The sequence below is a fragment of the Pinus tabuliformis genome, chromosome J, assembly GCF_031772625.1.
Source record: "Pinus tabuliformis cultivar Carrire ecotype Pingquan chromosome J, CPIR1, whole genome shotgun sequence".
NCBI classification, from domain to species: Eukaryota; Viridiplantae; Streptophyta; class Pinopsida; order Pinales; family Pinaceae; genus Pinus; species Pinus tabuliformis.
The window spans coordinates 1,589,169,511-1,589,193,658 of record NC_142295.1 but is presented as its reverse complement, the minus strand read 5'-3'; positions in this window follow the sequence as shown (position 1 = coordinate 1,589,193,658).

The window sequence follows — 24,148 nt, the reverse complement described above, 5'->3', positions numbered from 1 at the left end:
CTATACTTGTGGAATAAAGAATTTTCAATTTTGAGGAAGATTTGAAAGAATTTTAGGCCTTTTTAGCCCAGTGCGCTGCGCCAGTGTAAATTTACACTGGAAAATTTTTCCCAGTGCGTCGTGCCTTTTTCCATGCGACTTTTGGAGGCCTTCTAGGAGTCCAAATTGGGTGTAGGATAGCTCGTTGGAAAGGTATTTGAGTATACTTTCTAACCCAACTAAAAATTTTCAATTTGGAGTTCATTTTCCCTATAAAAAATCAAATCGCCCAAGACTGGTCAAAATGTGCCAAATGAGGTTGCCTCAAGGAAAAGTGCTGTTGCAGTCAACTTTTGAATGCCCTCCGCAACTCCAAATTGAGCTCATAATAGCTCATTGGAAATCTCTTTGTGTCTATTTATCATTTGAATAATCAAGAACATCATTTGGCTAACAAAGCTAGGAGAAAACGTAATTTTCCCAAGGTCACGTTAGAGGTGCATCAATTCTCCTGAGGCGACTATAGTTTTGACTTGTCTCTAAAACCATGACACCTGTGTAAAAAGGGAAGGAGGTTTTTTTTTCTTGGAAGGTTTTGGACAAAAACCTCTCTCAGTTTTTCCAAATTCATATTTCCTTGCTCAGAAAAATCATTTGAGTAAAACCTACCCTGATGTGTGGAACAAGAGATTTGTCGAAATGAAGCGAAATGAAGGGGATAAGGAGCTTCTAAATTCTTGAGGAAATTTTGGGAAGTAGGGAGGGATGTTAGGAAGTAGGGGAAATTGTAATCTCTGGAATTGAGTGAGGGGAAGGGGTCCAAAAGGGAAAAACACAAGCCATAGCCTAGAAAATAGGGTTTGTAGCAAGAAACTAGGGTTTGTGTGAAAATGAGGAATTTGGGGGATCTCAGTGATGGGAAATGTTTAATAAGGTACATTAAGGATAGGGGAAGGTGGATGAACATCAGGATACAAGTTTTGCCGATGATTTGATTGTCCAAGAGAAATTGCCTTCAAAACCCTAGGAGAGGGAAATGACCTTACCTAGGCACAATTGAAGCATGAACAAGGTGTAAAATGACCTAGTGGAACTTGACATGATAATGAAAACCCTCTGAATGATGCTACACTCAGCTGAACGGTGACATGGACCGAAATTTGGACAAATTTTACAGGAATAAAAGAAAACCCTAGATCTAATGCCTAGTGACCAAATTTTGCTTGAAGACTTACTGAAATGACAAAATTTGACCTTGACACTCTGAGACTACTTTGTAAGAGCATATTTGATCACTGGAGGAAGGTTGCAAAGATTGACACTAACAAATGCCACAGTGGAGGAAAACTCATTCCACGAATGTAATTGAAGAATTAAACTCATGAAGCAGGCTGGCACTGTTTACAGGAGGACATGTGGCCACTCCTTGAGCACTGATGATGACGTTGAATAGGGAACTCCAAGCACAGTTGCAGAAGGAGATTCAATGGAGGTGGAAGAGGAACTGAACAATCTTGAGCTCGAATGGCTCTAAAGCCATGAACAGAGATAGAACGCAAAACAAACATAGAGAGGGACAGAGAACCCCAAGAGACAGAGAGACCAGAATCTCAAGAGGAGGATGAAATACAGAGAGAAAAGACAGTGAAGCAAAAGCAGTAGAAGACAGAGGGCCGAGTTGACCAAAGGTAGCATCGAGCACCTGAGAGCTTGAGAGATGTAAGCCATCCCTGAGAGGATCTGTCCAGACTGAGCACCACATTGGGCTCTCTCCATTGTAGACCAGAAGGTCACAGAGCTAGTAGGCAAGTGAGTCTGTGCACTCTAGTGGCTTGGGGAATCCAAGAACCACCCTGCCAAGCAAATTTGCTTCAGGTGACTCATATTGAGCTCCTGCATTGTAATTGTATGCTTAAAGACACAATAAAATAAGGCCACCACTGAAAGCTGGACCGGAGATGTAGCCCTGGAGGATAGGTTAAACTCCTTATTAGTTTCTTGTGTTCTTTTATTTGCTCACTGTGTTTCTCTGTTGTCTTTCCATTTAATTGTCTGTGTATTGGCAATCTGATCGATCTGTTGCTTAAATAACATAGACACACACTAGCACATGAGTCTGTAATACCTTTGTTCAACAAATATTTAACTGATGTCACTCATAGGGTGATTATCAAATCAAGTGGGTATCAAAGCTTTAGGCTGTAAGGTTAGACAAGCTTGTGTTGGTTTAGCTGTGAATGCTCACTAGATCAAAGCTCAAATTTGGAGAAGGAGAGTTGGTGGAAACTAATCCTGAAATTGGGATAGTCTATCCTTAGAAGACAATGTCAGAGGAAGGTTCTGTGGGCTAGACCCTTAATTCATAGAAATTTTCCTAGCTATAAAGTCTATGGTAGAAGAAATGTATAAGGACTTTAGAAAGCATAAGAATGAAGACTCCTCAGGTTCTAAACAAGATAAAGAAGAAGATGAGTCTCACTTCCATGACCACTCCAAAGGAAAAGGGAAAGAGGAAAGCTTTCTCACACCTCCTAATAGCCCTGTGCATAATAAGAAAGCATCTTTGATCAAGTTAGATGTTAAATTTGATTTTCCTATATATGATGGAGAGCTAAATGCTGAAAAGTTGGATAATTGGATTAGACAAATTGATGTGTATTGTAGGGTACAGAACATAGACTCAGACAAGAGTAAGATTCAGCTAGCAAGCCTATGCCTAGGAGGCACTACCTTGGTTTGGTGGGAAGGAAAAACCCAAGCTGATATGAAAAGACATGGTAAGACTATCTCTGTCTGGAGTGAGTTTTTTTATGCAATCAAAAAGAAGTTCTATCCATTGGCCTACATGCAACAAGCCATGATGAGTTGGCAAACTCTTCGACAGTTGAAAGGGAAAAGTGTGCAAGGGTATACTCAAGAATTTAGAAAGAGAGCATTGATGCTAGGTATCTCATTAGACTCACCAGAAACTCTCTTGAAGTACATTGGTGGTCTACACAGCTACATGAGGCATACCATCCTCATGTTTAATCCCACTAGTATAGATGAGGTATTTGTACAAGCTACTCATCTAGAAGCTAGAGGAAAGAATGGAAATCCAGAAGTTGGGGGACCATCCCAACCCACTGCAAGAAAGAGCAAGGAGAAAAGAAAGCAGAAGTGGAAAGTAAGGAAGGCTAACACTGCACAGAAAAGCAAAGCTTCATGCACTCACTATAAAAAGGATGTGCATGATGATGAGCATTACTAGATTTTGCATCCAGAACTAAGACCTAAGAAGTCTGAGGGCAAGAAGAAGAAGACTGCTACAACTATTTAGATAGATTTGGGGTCAGACTTAGGAGATGAAACAACTATTGCAACCATAGGCATAAAAGGTAAGAATTCTGAAGCATCTACTAGTAATTCTGCTCGATCTGTTATTGATCAAGAAACTGAGAGAAAAAGGCATGAGATTTTCCATATTCGAGTTGTTTCCAAAAATCTAAAGATTGATACTTTGTTTGATAGTGGCTCACAAGTAAATCTAATTTCTGAAGAAATTGTAAAGAAATTGGGATTAGCAACTACACCTCACAAGAAACCATACCCATTAGGATAATTGAATGATAAAGCATAACTATAAGTGACTAGATAGTGCAAACTCAAGTTTTCTTTTGGGTCAACATTTGTAGATGAGGTTGAGTTAAACATAATTTCTTTGGATATATGTGGAATTGTTTTAGGAAGTCCTTACTTGTATGATAGAAAGGCTATCTTCTATAGAGCTGAGAACAAGTATCTACTTGTTAAAGATGGAATCGAATACTTTGTAAGAGCTCATAAGCTCAAGAATAATTATACTCTCATAGACTCAAGGCAGATGAAAAGAATGATAAATTCATGCAAAAAATTCTTACTGATGGTTGTAAAGGAAAAGAAACCTGATAAAACCAATGTATTTGAGGGCTGTAATGATGAACAACAACTTGATATAGAAAAGGTTGTTTCAGAGTATGATGTCTTATTTCAAGAACCTAAAGGTCTGCCACCCAAAAAGGGAATAGTACATGATATTATTTTGCAGCAAGATGTTTCATTGCCTAACATTGGAATGTACAGGTTGTATGCTTTTGAGAATGCTGAAATCAAGAAGCAGGTGCAGGGGTTGCTCGAGAAAGGGTTCATCAGGCCTAGCACATCACCATGTGGGTCACCAATCGTATTGGTGAGAAAGAAAGATGGCTCGTGGAGAATGTGCATTGACTACCGAGCACTGAATAAGATAACCATAAAAAATCGTTATCCCCTTCCTTGCATAGATGATCTTTTAGATCAATTAAAGGAAGCTGTTTATTTAAGCAAGCTGGATTTGCACAGTGGATACCATCAGGTCAGGGTTGCAGAGTAAGATGCATGGAAGTATGCTTTCAAAAAAAAGCAAGGATTGTATGAATGGCTAGTTATGCCTTTTGGCTTAACTAATGCTCCTGCTACTTTCATGAGATTAATGATTGATGTACTCAGACATTTTCTTGATGATTTTGTTATTGTGTACCTGGATGACATTCTAATTTTTAGTAAAACATGGGAAGAACATTTAAAGCATGTAAGCAGACACTAGATGTTTTGAAAAGAGAAAAACTTTATGTTAAACTCTCAAAATGTGAATTTGGAAAAACATCTCTAAACTACTTGGGTTATATAGTAGGGGGAGGTGAATTGAAAATAGATCCCCCTAAAGTGGCAGTCATTGTAAATTGGCCTAAACCCAGGTCTGCTATAGAAGTGAGAAGCTTCTTAGGAGTAGCACAATATTGGAGGAAGTTTATTTCTATCTTTTCCTCAATTGCAGCTCCCTTACATTCTTTAACAGGATTGAACAAGGTGTTTTAGTGGGGAGGAAAACATCAAAAAACCTTCGACACCTTGAAAGAAAAGATTAGTACAACACCTGTATTAGCACTGCCAGATCTACAAAGACCATTTGAGATCCAAACTGATGCCAGTGACTATGCCATGGGAGTAGTGTTGACACAGCACCGTAAACCCATATGTTATCATTCTAAGACTTTTAATCCTATAGTAGTGAACTATCCTACATATGATAAAGAATTGTATGCATTAGTTCAGAGTGTGAAAAAGTGGAAACATTACTTAATGGGCAAAGAGAGTAATACATACTGATCATCAACCACTTCAATATCTACACTCCCAAACTAAGTTGCAACAATCAAGACATTATAGATGGATGGGTATTCTACAATAGTTACATTTAGTCATCAGATATAAAAAGGGCATACATAACAAGGTTACAAACATGTTATCTAGACCTATTATAAATGCATCTACCATACTTAAGCATAATTCTGTACTACATGAAAGTTACATTAAACAATATTCTCAGGATAAGGACTTCAAAGATGTATATGCAACTTTGAGTCAAGGAAAAAGAGTAGAAGAATTGGACTATCATGTAAAGGACCAACTCTTGTACCATTGTGGGAAACTCCGCATTCCATAAAATGAGAGAATAAAGATAATTAGGGAAGCACACACTTCTCTGATATTAGGTCACTTTGGGGTAAGTAAAATAGTTGAACAGCTGCAAAGATTTTGTTATTGGCCGAAAATGAATGAGACAGTTTCTAGATATGTAAGAGGGTGTGCTATGTGTGCTCAAAGCAAGCCTAGCAATAGAAAACTAGGCTTGTACACTCCATTGCTAGTTCCTTCTCACCCTTGGGAAAGTGTTTCCATGGATTTTGTTGGAGGATTGCCTAAATCTAGGAAAGGTCATGATTATCTATATGTTGTTGTGGATAGGTTCAGCAAAAGGTGTATTTTGATACCTTGTAATAAATAGATTACAGTTGAACAGATAGAAAAATTGTTCTTTGGACATGTATGGGTTCATTTTGGATTACCCACTTCCATTGTATCTAATCGAGACACCCGATTTGTGGGGAAGTTTTGGTCGAGTCTATGGGAACTGATGGACACCAAATTGAAGAAAAGCACATCTTTTCATCCACAAACTGATGGCCAGACAAAAGTAGTTAATAGGACAATGATCCAGTTACTGAGAGGATATTGTAGCAAACATCCTAAGCTTTGGGATGAACACTTGCGTTATGTGCAACATGCTTACAAGAGAGCAAAACATTCTTCTACACAGAGATCTCCTTTTGGGACCTGTTTTGGTTTCACACCAAAGGTCTCCTTTGGATTTTGTCTTTGGTAAAGATACCATGGTTGATGGACATAGTGATGTGGATAGGGCAACTAGGTTCATTGAACAAATCCAGGAGATCCATCAGGCAGTATAGGAATAGCTGGAAAGGGGCCAAGCAAAATGCAAGGCTAGGCATGACAAGCATCGGATGGAGCATAGTTTTCAAGTTGGAGACCAGGTCTGGCTGTATATCGGAAAGGACAAGATGCAAGGTGAAGGTAAAAAGCTAAAGCCTATCAGGTATGGACCCTTTAGGATACTTGAGAAGATTGGTGAAAATGATTTTTGCCTTGATCTACCAGCTTACATGCACATCTACTCAGTCGTAAATGCAGATTGCTTGAGATTGTTTGAACCTTCAATGATTGAGGACCCTGAAGAGAAAAGTCAGCTGCCTTCTATAGATGACTTGCTACCTGAATATCTTAATGAATTGCAGGGAGACATAGTGCTGGACAGGAAGGTGAGGACAACGTTCAGGGGAGATGTGGAGTACCTCAGGATTGGGCTCAAAGGTTCAAATCTAAGCAGTGCAAAGTGGATTGAGATTGGACAAGTGAGAAAACAATACCCTCACTTAATCGATGCTTGAAAACCAACTTTTGGTGGTCAAAAAAGCTTTTTCAGAGGGGAGGTCATGATCCGAACTGGATCCAGAAAGAACTGTCGAAAGACTATGAATTTATCAGGTTGGGGCAAACATCAAAGAATTCCAAAACAGCGATCAAAAACACCCTGAACCAGTGGCAATGGAAACCAGCATGGAACGACGAGGACCTCGGTTAAGGCGCACTGAACGAGGCCCATGGAGACTATGTGGGAGGTTGAATTAGCCCCTGGGAGGCCTGGATCGGGAAACAGAGGCGGACTGGATCTGGAAATGGAGGTGGATTTTGATGTGCGAAACAGGCTTGAAATGGGGAAGCCCCGAGCACTCGGTCACGTGGGGAGCCGAAGAACCACAAGTAAAAGATAAAAAAATGCTAAAGGACAAAGGAGGTACATGTGCTTTGGAAACTGGCGGTATTGATGGGGCGCCCTGAAATGATAAGCGGTTTTGGATGGAAGCGGAGCAATTCCACTCAACGATTGACATTTGGCAAGCGGAGGAGAGAGAAAACCGCCGTTGATCGCATGCTAAAGGTCGAACAAGTCAACCGCGTGAAACATGCATATGGCATTGGATCTAGGGAATCCAGATCAGATGATTGAGATCGCGCCTGATGTGGGAAGCGGAATCGACGAGGGATCAAGTTGTAGTTTGTAAATATTTGAGGTCTGTTTTGATTGCCATTGTTACATGGAAAAGTGTCTATTTAGAACTGCTCTATCCCACTAAGGTGTGAAAGCTGCCTTAGAAACAAACAGAGAAAAGCTACTTTTGTTTTTCCTTTATGAATTATAGATAGAGAGGAACAGAAATACCAACCTCTGTCTTGTGCTAATCTCTTGATTTGATCCCTCTCTTCTTTGATAGTCCTCAACTACCTGCTCCCTTGCACGCCCAGCTTCACAAAGTACCTGTAAGATCACAGAAGCATAACACTATACAAAGACATGGATCTATAATCATAAACAATCTATGATCAGATGTAAATTGACCATATAAATGTAACAAGCATCAATGATACAAAAGCATGGAGGAAAACTCAAATAGCTTTTATTGATAAACAAGAAAAGAGCCAGGAGGAGTTACAACCAGTTGTTCCGACCCAGCATCAACCTCCCAGCAAAGAAGCCCCTCTTCACCTCAAACAAAGCTTAGATCACCCAACAATCTGATGTTTGTCTCAAGAAACCAACAACAATTCCTTACAATATGCAAAATTCCAGCCTTTGGATCTCTGGGATGAGGGATCCATATATAGATATCTGTAAGGGGGATGAGTTAGCTTGTGATTTGATTAGTGTCTTCTCTCTGATAGTTCTTGCTTCCACTTGGAGACTGATGGTCTCTTACTCATCCTTGGTCGAATTCAGTGAGGCAAGTGTCACAAGAGAAGATTCTGGAAGCTTCCATTACCTCTCCACCTCGCGGAATGACACTGACATTTTTCATTTCTCGCCCATCGCACCCCACAGAAGGGAATTTTGAAATGCAACACACCCTTACAGTGTATTTAGGTGAGATGGAACGCACTTAGCCAGTGGAGCAGCTGCAATGATCCTGTTTTGACCAATTCTGAGTAGTTTCTCATGGAGAACTTCTGGGAGAAGCTGTAATCTGTTGACCTTGTTCCTTTAGGGGTTAGAACAACACTTTTAGGGACTTAGGAGCCCTTGGTTTATGGAAATTTCATGCTTGGGGTTGTAGGGCCCAAAAATGTCTATAACAGTTGCCCCCTAAAGTATGAAGCCGTTAATCTTTTGGTGTCGGGTGAAATGCTTTACTATGAGGATCTGAAGTTCTTTCAATGCTGGGAGGAGACCTGTAATAAGATACAATACAATACATTATCTTCATATTATTTTCATGATCTAGCTGAGGCAGGCATTCCCATGCTCAGCTTTATAAATTCATTTTCATGTACATAGGACAGACAATCGTCTGAGTGTAGACTGATGATTCTGATAGAGCCATCATCCTTTTGAGTGGATGATTATCTATGCTGCAATGATGTACATTTAATGTCTTTATTTCCCTGAATATATATCGCAACTCAGATGGATGAAACTAGATCTGGGGTCTTCAATCTCGTCCGATCTTCACTCGAAGTACAAGTCGATCCATGTGAGAAATGTTCTGAACTCGAACATGGAAAGACATTGCTTGATTACCAGTCAATGATGTAAACTGTTAACAAGCGCGAGAGGAATCACCGATAATGATAATGACCCTCAAGGTACTGAAGTACAATTCACGTGGTGTGAATAAAGGACTTGGCGTCGAACACCACGCAAAATCTTTCGGTCGAAGGCCATTGATGTAAACTTGTCGCTGGAAGTGAGAAACTTGCCATTGAGGCATGCAAGCTTCAAAGTACTAAATGGGGTGTTCCTAGATCAACTTCTTGGATAATGAGCTGATGTCGACAAGAAGTGATCCGTCACAAGAGGGCCTTAATGAATCCCACATCAATGACACGGAACGGAGCAAATGATTTTAATGGAGGTGAAAACGATCTGGTGATATATGTAGGAATTTACAGGGTAAGTTCCTCAGAAAGAACACCAAAAGGACACCGCTCACAACTAGATCACAGATCAATACACCAGTATTTTTGACGTGGTTAAAACCCTCAAAGAGGGAAACAGTCCACGTCCTGCGCCAACGTGGCTACTACAGGAAATTTATTAATCAAAGAATGAAAATTTACATAAGCTTCTCTCATGCACGGATTACCCTACAAATGACCCTCCATGCGCTTTAAATAGAATTCATGGACCAATCGGGTGTCAAGCCACGGATCAAGTGTCGGTAATACCGAGGAGAGAATGAACCGTTGGATCACTACATATCGTGACCGTCGGATTGTAAGTTACAAAATGTACAACGGTAAAGAAACACACTTTACCTAACTCTATACCTAACTCTACACTAGACCAAGTTGAACTTAACTATATCCTATGTGTCGGAATATCCTAACATCCCCCCTTAAGAACAACTTGGGATAGGATTGAAGGATTTACAAATATGACACAATAGGAGAAGGAAGGAGGCACTAGAGCCTATCCCCCCTTAGTGACAACTTCCTGAACTCCAACCATAAATTGAAGTTTAGTGAACTTCGCCTCTGTGAGAGCCTTTGTGAAGATGTCTGCAACTTGATCACCTGTTGAACAATATTGCACTTCAAGAACATGGTCGTGAATGAGCTTTCTGATGAAGTGCATGTGCAGTTCAATGTGTTTGTTGCGCTGATGTTGGACTGGATCTTTGCATAGCTGAATGGCACTTTGATTATCACACCAAAGTGTAGTCGGATGCTGCTGCTAAAAGCCAAACTCTGACAGGATCTGACGAAGCCACAAGGCTTCCTTACTAGCTTCCACGGCACCACGATACTCTGCTTCTGCTGACGAAAGAGAAATGGAAGCCTGTTTCTTACAAGCCCATGTAATAGGTCCTGAACCAAGAGTGAAGACATAACCGGCAGTAGACTTCTGATCATCAGGGTCACCAGCCCAATCAGAATCAGTGAAACCAACTAATAGAGGAGCTGCTTTGGCACTGTAATGAATCTCAAACTGTACTGTACCTCGAACATAACGAAGTATTCTTTTGGCTGCTTTCTAATGACTTTCACGGGGGTTTTGCATAAAACGAGCAACAAGGCCAACAACAAAGGAAAGGTCAGGACGAGTATGGGTTAAATACAAGAGTTTTCCTACAAGTTGACGGTATAAGGTAGCATCAACTTCAGGAGAAGTACAAGAGACTGAAAGTTTGACTCCAGACTGAAAGGGAGAAGGGGCTGGCTTATAGTCTTCCATGTGAAAATGACGAAGAATATCACAAGCATACTTGGACTGGGAAAGGGAAATACCCTCCTTGGATTGCAAGACTTGAAGACCGAGAAAATAGTGTAAGTGTCCTAAGTCTGTCATTTCAAATTTCTTTTTAAGGCTGGACTTCACATGGTTTATAAGGTTGGGATCACTACCAGTAAGAATAAGATCATCAACATAAAGAACAAGGATGATAAGAGAGTTGCCCACTTTCTTGGTGTAGAAAGTATTGTCAGAATAACACCTAGAAAAGCTAGATTCTAAAAGAAAGCTATCCATTTTGGCATACCAAGCCCGAGGAGCTTGCTTGAGACCATAAAGAGATTTCTTAAGTCGACATACAAGGCTGGAGTCTGTTTGGATGAAGCCAATGGGTTGTTCCATATAGATTTCTTCATGCAAGTCCCCATGCAAGAAGGCAGATTTAACATCCATCTGATGGACTTCCCATTTTAAAGAGGCAGCAAGGGAAAGAACAAGGCAGATAGAGTTCATTTTGGCAACAGGGGAGAAGGTTTCAGTGTAGTCAATGCCTTCAACCTGTGAAAAGCCCTTAGCAACAAGACGAGCTTTATGTTTATCAACTTTCCCATCTGGTCCATACTTGGTTCTGTAAACCCATTTACATCTAACAAGTTTGCGTCCCTTTGGTAGATGAACAAGATCCCATGTATCATTTGCCAACAATGAATGATATTCTTCATTCATAGCTGCTTCCCAATGTGGATGGCCTGAAGCTTCTGCAAAAGTGTCAGGATCATGATTTACTGGAGCTTGAGCCAGTAAAGAAGAGGCTCTTTCAAACTGAGAACGTGTACGTCGCTGATCTGTAGGATCACCGACAAGATCACCTGCTGCATCCCGAGTAGCACGGACCCATCTTGGAAGTTGAGGATCCTGAGAAGGTGGGGGAGGATTGTCATCCTCACTTCCATCATCTGAAGAAGAAATGTTTTCAAAAGTAGAAGAGATAGGAAGAGGTGGCACATCCACCGGACAAGGCTCGCAGGCCGATTTATTTTCATCAAATTTTACATCTCTTCTAATGATAACATTTTTGGAATTAAATGGAATAAGTCTATAACCTTTTACATCTTCAGAATATCCAACAAAAGTACATTTCTCACTCTTAGGTTCTAAAGCTTTATGCTTTTCATCTGGAATATGGGCCCATGCTTCACTTCCAAAAACACAAAAGTGACTTACATCTGGTTTAATGGAACTCCAAGCTTCTTCTGGAGTGATATTCTTTAGAACCTTAGTAGGAGTGCGATTGATTATATAATTTGCACAGTTAATTGCTTCGGCCAAAAAACTAAGACTGAGTCCTTTAGATTGCAGCATACAATTAGCCATTTCCTTTAAGGTGCGATTTTTCCTTTCAGCTACACCATTTTGTTGTGGAGTGTATGGAACAGTATGTTGCATTTGAATTCCATTTTCGGTGCAAAAGTTGATGAATGTGTTTTTAACATATTCTCCACCATTATCAGTTCTTAGCTTAAGAATTTGATGTCCAGATTGTTTTTCAACAAAGGCTTTGAAGGCCAAAAATGTGTTAAATACTTCGCTCTTGAGTTTTAAGAAGTATACCCAAGTGCGTCTGGAGAAATCATCAATGAAAGTTAAGAAATACTTGCAGCCAGAGAATGAAGCAACAGGAAGTGGACCACATAAATCACTGTGCACAAGCTGTAAAGGGGTTGAGGCGTGCCAAGAGGCACGTTTTTCAAAACTGTCCCGATGATGTTTTCCGAGTACACATCCGGAACAAACACCATCTCTGCAAGATACCATAGGAAGACCTGTCACCATATTTTCTTTACATAGATGCTGAAGGGAGCGATAGTTTAAGTGACCAAATCGCTCATGCCAAAGTTTGCTCACTTCATCATTATGAGCAACAAATACTGAGGGAAGATTTGATGACCCAAAGTTGTGAAACTTATACAACCTTGTGGAATCATCAGCAATACCAGTAGCTAGAATCTGTTTAGGATCTCTTAGATCCTTGATTACAACATCATGAGGTGAAAATTCAAAAATTTTACCTTCACTTGAATGAGTTATCTGATAGACAGATAGAAGGTTTCAGGATAAGGTTGGAACACATAATACATCATTAAACTGACCATTGTCTAGATGAACAGTTCCAGTCCCTACAACATTAGAGATCTATCATCACCAACATATATATTTTTGGTGTTACAATCATTTAAAGAAGAAAACATGGCTTGGTTTTTGGCCATGTGATAAGAGGCTCCAGAATCAATGAGCCACTCATGAGAATGAGAAGAGGAAGATACATTTAATGCATAACCAGACTGAGATGATTGACAACGACATGTAGAAAGTGCCATTCCTGAAGATGAAGTTGAAGTTGAAGTTGAAGAATGCTCCACATGGATGTTATGTTTCTTCATTGCGGCTTCCAAGGCTTCCATCTTCTTAAAGCATTTAGATTCTAAGTGGCCATCTCGATTACAAAAGTTACAATGTCTATCAGTCTTCTTCCATTTGTTTTTATTGGTCTTATCATTTTGCTGAAATGATCTTTCATTTTGAGGGTGAGTTTGCTTAGGACCCTTGTTTGGTTTAGGACCATTCTTTTTAGGATATGACTTCTTAGGATTCTTTGAATTTGGTTGCTGCTGGGCCGCTAACGCTTTCTTGGAAGAGTTTCCAAGATTAAGAAGACCAAGGTGTAAGAGTTTTTCTTGTTCTCTTATTAAAGAATCACAAAAAGAGTCAAAGGAAGGGGCCTTATAGTCTTTTCCTTGACAAATGGAAGCTTCCCTTGTAGAATGGAAAGTGGAAACAAATACAGAGTAGGCTGGTCCCAACTTAGTAAGGATGGAATAAATAAGGTTACTATCTTCTTTCTTAACCTTAACACCTTCCAAGAGATATCTAAGGGTCTTGAATTTGGACAAGAAATCTTCAATGCAAGAAAAATTATTAGGATCCAATGTACGCAACTCATTTTCAAGTTGATGGGCTCTAATTTCATTTTTAATCCCAAAAACTTTAGTGATTTGTTCCAATGCTTCATGAGGAGTTTCAAGTTCTGCAATATGGAATCTAAGATCAAGAGAAATAGACAACCCTATCAAACCACGTGCTTGATCTTGTCTATTTTCCCATTTTGCAGCCTTGTCTTCATCTTTTGGTTTCTTCTCTTGGCCTGTGGCTATTCTGTAGAGACCTTTACTTCTAAGTAAATCTTCCATGTAGGCTATCCATTGGAAATAGTTAGTGCTGTCAAGAATGACTTGGCATGGACTTTCCATTTTTTTAAAAAAACTGAAGCTGAAGATGCTGAAAGTAAGTGTTCCAATGGATAGATCTCGAAAAATTAGGTTGTTTTAAAAAAAACGGCTCTGAAAAAGGCTTCCGGATGAAGAAGTTATGGCTTTTTGAAAAAAAGAAATTGTTGAAGTTGCCGACAAAGTGTGCGAATGTAGAGAGAGAGAGAGAGAGAGAGAGGGGGGGGGGGCCTTGGTTTGCGTGCTTGCCTTGAGAAAGCTCTTTTTCCCTACAAAACACAAAACACAAAACCCAACACGGACATGCAAAGAGAACGAACCTTATGGCTCGAAGTTAGCTTTAGCCAAAAAACTAGATATTTTAAAAAAAGAACCTTGTGGCTCAAAGTTAGCTTTAGCCGAAAAACTAAATATTTTTCTCAATGTTTCTGATTTTCCGAGATCACACTAAGGTGCAAGGAAAAGAGCATACGCATGAGAAAAATCCTTCCTTTCTGTTTCTGATTTGCCCAGATCGCACAGAGTCGCAGGGCAATGAGCATACGCAGAAATGAAAGGTATAGATCCGGTTAAAAAAAAAGGCTAAATAAACCGAAACCGAAATAAGCAGAGAGAAAATAACAGTAAACTGCAAATAAAGACTGTATACCTCCAGATCTTAAAAATGACGCAGCTAGGGCTACCGGAAACCTTTTCGCGTGAAACGAAAGGGGTTCCTCACTGGAACAGATGCTCCGAACACAACAGAGTAGTCCTCTCGACCCGAAAGTAGTCAGAAACAGCAGATCTAGGAAACGGCAGTCGGATGCAGTTCTACCGGCTTCAGATTTGGATCACCAACGGACGCGGCCCTCAAATAGCTCTGATACCATGTAGGAATTTACAGGGTAAGTTCCTCAGAAAAAACACCAAAAGGACACCGCTCACAACTAGATCACATATCAATACACCAGTATTTTTGATGTGGTTAAAACCCTCAAAGAGGGAAACAGTCCATGGCCTGCGCCAACGTGGCTACTACAGGAAATTTATTAATCAAAGAATGAAAATTTACATAAGCTTCTCTCATGCACGGATTACCCTACAAATGACCCTCCATGCGCTTTAAATAGAATTCATGGACCAATCGGGTGTTAAGCCACAGATCAAGTGTCGGTAATACCGAGGAGAGAATGAACCGTCGGATTGTAAGTTACAAAATGTACAACGGTAAAGAAACACACTTTACCTAACTCTATACCTAACTCTACACTAGACCAAGTTGAACTTAACTATATCCTATGTGTCGGAATATCCTAACAATATAAGGTTCAGGGTGGCAGTCATGAAAGAATGGAGTATAATGTATGGTAGTGGGTGATACACAGGTGAATTCTCTGAATGACTTCTCTTGAACATATCGGCGACACTGATGTGATGGATTGGTAGCATTAACCCCAAATGTGGATGGTATGGCGTGACCATGGTGATGTGACCGGTGAATGAAACAACCCAACCCGACTCGGACACGGAGTGGAAGTGTCATGTTCAAGAGCGACTTGCTACCAACAAAGTTTCTTCAAGTTTTCTTCCCAATTTTCCCCAGTGGAGTCGCCATTTTGTTACAGGGAAAAGTGTTTATTTAGAACTGCTCTATCCCACTAAGGTGTGACAGTTTCCTTAGAAACAAACAGAGAAAAGCTACTTTTGTTTTTCCTTTATGAATTATAGATAGAGAGGAACAGAAAGACCAACCTCTGTCTTGCGCTAATCTCTTGATTTGATCCCTCTCTTCTTTGATATTCCTCAGCTACCTGCTCCCTTGCACGCCCAGCTTCACAAAGTACTTGTAAGATCACAGAAGCATAACACTATACAAAGACATGGATCTGTAATCATAAACAATCTAGGATCAGATGTAAATTGACCATACAAATGTAACAAGCATCAATGATACAAAAGCATGGAGGAAAACTCAAATAGCTTTTATTGATAAACAAGAAAAGAGCCAGGAGGAGTTACAACCAGTTGTTCCGACCCAGCATCAACCTCCCAGCAAAGAAGCCCCTCTTCACCTCAAACAAAGCTTAGATCACCCAACAATCTGATGTTTGTCTCAAGAAACCAACAACAATTCCTTACAATATGCAAAATTCCAGCCTCTGGATCTCTGGGATGAGGGATCCATATATAGATATCTGTAAGGGGGATGAGTCAGCTTGTGATTTGATTAGTGTCTTCTCTCTGATAGTTCTTGCTTCCACTTGGAGACTGATGGTCTCTTACTCATCCTTGGTCGAATTCAGTGAGGCAAGTGTCACAGGAGAAGATTCTGGAAGCTTCCATTGCCTCTCCACCTCGCGGAATGACACTGCCATTTGTCATTTCTCGCCCATCGCACCCCACAGAAGGGACTTTTGAAATGCAACGCACCCTCACAGTGTATTTAGGTGAGATGCAATGCACTTAGCCAGTGGAGTAGCTGCAATGATCCTGTTTTGACCAATTTTGAGTAGTTTCTCATGGAGAACTTCTGGGAGAAGCTACAATCTGTTGACCTTGTTCCTTTAGGGGTTAGAACAACACTTTTAGGGACTTAAGAGCCCTTGGTTTATGGAAATTTCATGCTTGGGGTTGTAGGGCCCAAAAATGTCTATAACAGCCATGGTGGAGGAAGAATCATTCCATGAATGTAACTAAAGAATTGAACCGACGAAGCAAGCTGGCGCCGTTTACAAGAGGACATGTGGCCACTCCCTAAGCGCTGATAATGATGCCGAACAGAGAACTCCAAGCGCAGTTGCAGAAGGCGATTTGACGGAGGTGGAAGAGGAATTGAACAGTCTTGAGATCGAATGGCTCTAAAGCCATGAATAGAGACAGAACGTAGAACACACACAGTGAGGGATAGAGAGCCCTGAGGGACAGAGAGACCAGAATCCCAAGAGGAGGACAAAATACAGAGAGAAAAAGATAATGAAGAAAAAGTAGCAGAAGATAGAGGGCTGAGTTGACCAAAGGCAGCATTGAGCACCTGAGAGCTTGAGAGATTCAAGCCATCCCTGAGAGGATATGTCTGTATTGAGCACCACATTGGGCTCTCTCCATTGTAGACCAGAAGGTCACAGAGCTAGTAGGCAAGCGAGTCTATGCACTCTAGTGGCTTGGGGAATCCAAGAACCACCCTACCAAACAAATCTAATTTAGGTGACTCATATTGAGCTCCTGCATTGTAATTCTCTGCTTAAAGGCATATTAAAATAAGGCCACCACTGAAAGAAAGATGGCTCGTAGAGAATGTGCATTGACTACCGAGCACTGAATAAGATAACCATCAAAAATCGTTATCCCCTTCCTTGCATAGATGATCTTTTAGATCAATTAAAGGAAGTTGTTTATTTCAGCAAGCTGGATTTGCACAGTGGATACCATCAGGTCAGGGTTGCAGAGTAAGATGCATGGAAGACTGCTTTAAAAAAAAAACAAGGATTGTATGAATGGCTAGTTATCCCTTTTGGCTTAACTAATGCTCCTGCTACTTTCATGAGTTTAATGATTGATGTACTCAGACATTTTCTTGATGATTTTGTTATTGTGTACCTGGATGACATTCTAATTTTTAGTAAAACATGGGAAGAACATTTAAAGCATGTAAGCAGACACTAGATGTTTTGAAAAGAGAAAAACTTTATGTTAAACTCTCAAAATGTGAATTTGGAAAATCATCTCTAAACTACTTGGGTTATATAGTAGGGGGAGGTGAATTGAAAATAGATCCCCCTAAAGTGGCAGTCATTGTAAATTGGCCTAAACCCAGGTCTGCTATAGAAGTGAGAAGCTTCTTAGGAGTAGCACAATATTGGAGGAAGTTTATTTCTATCTTTTCCTCAATTGCAGCTCCCTTACATGCTTTAACAGGATTGAACAAGGTGTTTTAGTGGGGAGGAAAACATCAAAAAACCTTCGACACCTTGAAAGAAAAGATTAGTACAACACCTGTATTAGCACTGCCAGATCTACAAAGACCATTTGAGATCCAAACTGATGCCAGTGACTATGCCATGGGAGCAGTGTTGACACAGCACCGTAAACCCATATGTTATCATTCTGAGACTTTTAATCCTACAGTAGTGAACTATCCTACATATGATAAAGAATTGTATGCATTAGTTCAGAGTGTGAAAAAGTGGAAACATTACTTAATGGGCAAAGAGAGTAATACATACTGATCATCAACCACTTCAATATCTACACTCCCAAACTAAGTTGCAACAATCAAGACATTATAGATGGATGGGTATTCTACAACAGTTACATTTAGTCATCAGATATAAAAAGGGCATACATAACAAGGTTACAAACATGTTATCTAGACCTATTATAAATGCATCTACCATACTTAAGCATAATTCCTTCTGTACTACATGAAAGTTACATTAAACAATATGCTCAGGATAAGGACTTCAAAGATGCATATGCAACTTTGAGTCAAGGAAAAAGAGTAGAAGAATTGGACTATCATGTAAAGGACCAACTCTTATACCATTGTGGGAAACTCCGTATTCCATAAAATGAGAGAATAAAGATAATTAGGGAAGCACACACTTCTTTGATATTAGGTCACTTTGGGGTAAGTAAAATAGTTGAACAACTGCAAAGATTTTGTTATTGGACGAAAATGAATGAGACAGTTTCTAGATATGTAAGAGGGTGTGCTATGTGTGCTAAAAGCAAGCCTAGCAATAGAAAACTAGGCTTGTACACTCCATTGCTAGTTCCTTCTCACCCTTCGGAAAGTGTTTCCATGGATTTTGTTGGAGGACTGCCTAAATCTAGGAAAGGTCATGATTATCTATATGTTGTTGTGGATAGGTTCAACAAAAGGTGTATTTTGATACCTTGTAATAAATAGATTACAGTTGAACAGATAGCAAAATTGTTCTTTGGACATGTATGGGTTCATTTTGGATTACCCACTTCCATTATATCTAATCGAGACACCCGATTTGTGGGGAAGTTTTGGTCGAGTCTATGGGAACTGATGGACACCAAATTGAAGAAAAGCACATCTTTTTATCCACAAACTGATGGCCAGACAAAAGTAGTTAATAGGACAATGATCCAGTTACTGAGAGGATATTGTAGCAAACATCCTAAGCTTTGGGATGAACACTTGTGTTATGTGCAACATGCTTACAAGAGAGCAAAACATTCTTCTACACAGAGATCTCCTTTTGGGACCTGTTTTGGTTTCACACCAAAGGTCTCCTTTGGATTTTGTCTTTGGTAAAGATACCATGGTTGATGGACATAGTGATGTGGATAGGGCAACTAGGTTCATTGAACAAATCCAGGAGATCCATCAGACAGTATAGGAATAGCTGGAAAGGGGCCAAGCCAAATGCAAGGCTAGGCATGACAAGCATCGGATGGAGCATAGTTTTCAAGTTGGAGACCAGTTCTGGCTGTATATCAGAAAGGACAAGATGCAAGGTGAAGGTAAAAAGCTAAAGCCTATCAGGTATGGACCCTTTAGGATACTTGAGAAGATTGGTGAAAATGATTTTCACCTTGATCTACCAGCTTACATGCACATCTACTCAGTCGTAAATGTAGATTGCTTGAGATTGTTTGAACCTTCAATGATTGAGGACCCTGAAGAGAAAAGTCAACTGCCTTCTATAGATGACTTGCTACCTGAATATCTTAATGAATTGCAGGAAGACATAGTGCTGGACAGGAAGGTGAGGACAACATGCAGGGGAGATGTGGAGTACCTCAGGATTGGGCTCAAAGGTTCAAAGCTGAGCAGTGCAAAGTGGATTGAGATTGGACAAGTGAGAAAACAATACCCTCACTTAATCGATGCTTGAAAACCAACTTTTGGTGGTCCAAAAATATTTTTCAGTGGGGAGTTCGTGATCCGAATTGGATCCAGAAAGAACTGTCGAAAGACTATGAATTTATCAGGTTGGGACAAACATCAAAGAATTCCAAAACAACGATCAAAAATAACCTGAACGAGTGGCAATGGAAACTAGCATGGAACGACGAGGACCTCGGTTAAGGCACACTGACCGAGGCCCATGGAGACTATTTGGGAGGTTGAATTAGCCCCTAGGAGGCCTGGATCGGGAAACAGAGGTGGACTGGATCTGGAAATGGAGGTGGATTTTGATGTGCGAAACAGGCTTGAAATGGGGAAGCCCCGAGCACTCGGTCACGTGGGGAGCCGAAGAATCGCAAGTAAAATCTTAAAAAATGCTAAAGGACAAAGGAGGGACCCATGCTTTGGAAACTGGCGGTATTTATGGGGCGCCCTCAAATGATAAGCGGTTTTGGATGGAAGCGGAGCAATTCCACTCAACGATTGACATTTGGTAAGCGGAGGAGAGATAAAACCGCCGTTGATCGCGTGCTAAAGGTCAAACAAGTCAACTGCGTGAAACGTGCATATGGCATTGGATCTAGGGAATCCAGATCATATGATTGAGATCACGCCTGATGTGGGAAGCAGAATCGATGAGGGATCAAGTTGTAGTTTGTAAATATTTGAGGTCCGTTTTGATCACCATTGTTACATGGAAAAGTGTCTATTTAGAACTGCTCTATCCCACTAAGGTGTGACAGCTGCCTTAGAAACAAACAGAGAAAAGCTACTTTTGTTTTTCCTTTAAGAATTATAGATAGAGAGGAACAGAAAGACCAACCTCTGTCTTGCACTAATCTCTTGATTTGATCCCTCTCTTCTTTGATAGTCCTCAGCTACCTGCTCCCTTGCACGCCCAGCTTCACAAAGTACCTGTAAGATCACAGAAGCATAACACTATACAAAGACATGGATCTATAATCATAAACAATCTAGGATCAGATGTAAATTGACCATACAAATGTAACAAGCATCAATGATACAAAAGCATGGAGGAAAACTCAAATAGCTTTTATTGATAAACAAGAAAAGAGCCAGGAGGAGTTACAACCAGTTGTTCCGACCCAGCGTCAACCTCCCAGCAAAGAAGCCCCTCTTCACCTCAAACAAAGCTTAGATCACCCAACAATCTGATGTTTGTCTCAAGAAACCAACAACAATTCCTTACAATATGCAAAATTCCAACCTCTGGATCTCTGGGATGAGGGATCCATATATAGATATCTGTAAGGGGGATGAGTCAGCTTGTGATTTGATTAGTGTCTTCTCTCTGATAGTTCTTGCTTCCACTTGGAGACTGATGGTCTCTTACTCATCCTTGGTCGAATTTAGTGAGGCAAGTGTCACAAGAGAAGATTCTGGAAGCTTCCATTGCCTCTCCACCTCGCGGAATGACACTGACATTTGTCATTTCTCGCTGTTGGGTCCCTATAATACTAGTGATTACCCCATTACTATTGTAGTTATACCCATTATTTATATTTTTGTGCCCCTATTACCCCCATATTGTTATTTCTGTGCCCCATAGAATCCCTCTATTGTTATTTTTGTGGTTTTATATTATTATTGTTAGGTCGACTGGATTATATTGTGACTCCTTAGACTCCTATATATAGAAATGAGGTTTTTTCATTTGTATCATCCAAGAATTGTTCATTTATGTAATGTAAAGGAGGTTGCCCCCTCGAAGAGGCTGAATTCTAAGGCGTTGATCTATCTTTTCTATCTTTTCTTGAGCTGGTTTCATAACATTTGGTATCAGAGCTTTGGATTCTAGGGTTTCGCTGCTCCAAACATGTAATCGTGGCATTTTTGCTATAACGTTTTTTCTGTGACGTTTCAGAAGTCGCAAAACCCATTTGAGAAGAATTGGCGCTGAACCTTGGGTCCAAAGTTTAGAGCTTTTCGCGCGATATTTTCGGAGATATGGTCTGAGGAAGTTTGCCTTCTTGCAGACTCCTGAATTACATTCAAAACAGGTGACCTGGGGAAAATCGTCATAACTCTCACTTTGAGGATCAGATTGAAATTTCATAAAAAGGTACAGAAAGAGGACGGACTGTAGATTCTTGTGTGTGTGTTTCAAATTCAAAGGTTTAAACAGTTACTCGTGGCACGTCATACAATTTCACTCTACTGAACCAATCTAAAAGCAAGTCACTGTGGGAGATTTCACATAACTCTTCCTTGGAGAATCCAATTTGGCTCAGACTTGTGGCATTAGAAAGAGGACGCAGAAGTCTACTGCAGGTAGCAATTTCAGAACTGGATGATCCAAAATTACAGAGTTACATCAGATTCAATATTAGGCTTCTATAAAGTGAAAAAAGGTGTGTAGTTTTTATTTTTATTTTTTTGTGTAAGCTTGGTTTAACGGAATTCAAAGGGCATAGTAAAGCATTATTATCGATAACGGATGCCTCGAGGAAAGAAAATGCAAACACCTAGTAAGGAACCTGAAAGCTCTAGCATGACTCATGAAGAAGAGGAAGAAATGTTACATGATATATCAAAATTACAAGAACAAGTGCAACAAATGTCACGCTCACAAAAGCTAACAGAAGCTAAGATAAGTGGCGTGGAATCTAAGATAAAGGGCATGGAAGCTAAGATGGATGATTCGAAGATAGATTTGAAGAGAGACATGGAAGATTTGAAGATAGATTTGAAGACAGATATGGAAGAATTGAAGAAGTTGCTACAAGAAAGGGTCGCTAATGGTGAAAAGGTAGTAAAGGAAACTCATGATGAGAACAAAAGAAATGTTAATCATGATTCCATAGACGCTAATGTTGGATCGAAGAATCACCATATTCCAAAAATCGATATGAGGAAGTTTGATGGCAAGGATCCCGCCACATGGATATTACAGATGGAGCAATTCTTCGATCTCAATAATGTGCAAAATGCACAAAAGGTACGTATGGCAACTGTATATTTGGAACCAAATCAGTTTGTATGGTATCAATGGCTTTGCTCTCGTAAACAATTTATCACTTGGGAAATTTTTACGGAAGAATTGATAGCACATTATGAAGATACAAAAAGCAACACTTTTTTTAGCCAATTGATAAGTCTCAAACAAAAGGGTTCAGTAATGGAGCACATTGAGGAGTTCCAAAAATTGAACATAAGGGTAAAAGATATTCCAGAGGAGCATAGGATTGATGTGTTCATAGGGTCTTTAAAGGATAATATCCAACATGATGTTCGCCTTTGGGAACCTGATTCATTAGAGAAGGCATTCAGGTTAGCAAGAAAAATGGAAAGCAAAATTATGGCAACCAGGAAGCATACCACTCACAACTATAAAGACGGAAGTGTTGTTGCCCCTAGTCTTCCACAACCTATAAGGTTGACACCACAACAATTGGAAGAAAAAAGAGCAAAAGGGCTTTGTTACAGTTGTGATAGCAAATACACTAAAGGTCATAAGTGTGCTGAGAAGAAATTATTCTACATAGATTGTGAAGAGGAAGAAGAAAAGGAGCAAGAAAGGTCAAAAGAAGAAGATATACTCCAGGAACAAAGCCTAGATGAAGAACAAATAAATCCGACCATATCTTGTAATGCATTGGCGGGAATTACCACTCCTCAAACCATCAAGATAGAAGGACAAATCAAGAAGAAAAAGGTAATAGTGTTGATTGATTCAGGAAGCACCCACAATTTTATTCATTGTAGGGTAGCAAAAGAATTGAATTGCTTCCTATATCCAGCACCAGAGTGTCAAGTGATGATTGCAAATGGAGGAACAATAAATTGCTCTGGAAAGTGCCATAATATCAAGCTATCCATGGGAGAATATGTATTGACTAGCCCAATGCTTTCCATTCCAATGGGAGGTGCGGATGTTGTACTAGGAGTCCAATGGCTACAATCCTTGGGTACAATAGCTTTTAATTTTCAAGAACTTTTCATCAAATTTTCTTCGGAAGGAAAGGAAGTTGAATTAAGGGGTATTGCAGGGAAACCAGGAAAGATAATCAGCTCTAATGGTATGACAAAGCTTCTAAAAAAGGAGCAAAGAGGTGTAATTGCACAATTATGTTCGCTAGATGTTTCCACATTGGAATCATCTATTTCTCCAGATCTCCAAAAAGTCTTGGACAATCATTCCAAGGTATTTGAGACTCCCAAGGGTCTCCCACCTATGCGTGATCATGATCATGCTATTCATCTGATTCCAGGAAGTGTTCCTCCAAACATCAGGCCGTACAGATATCCCTATGTCCAAAAAAGTGAAATTGAACGTATGGTTGCAGAAATGCTAGAGGCTGGTATAATTCAACCGAGTCAAAGTTCTTTCTCAGCTCCAGTAGTATTGGTGCA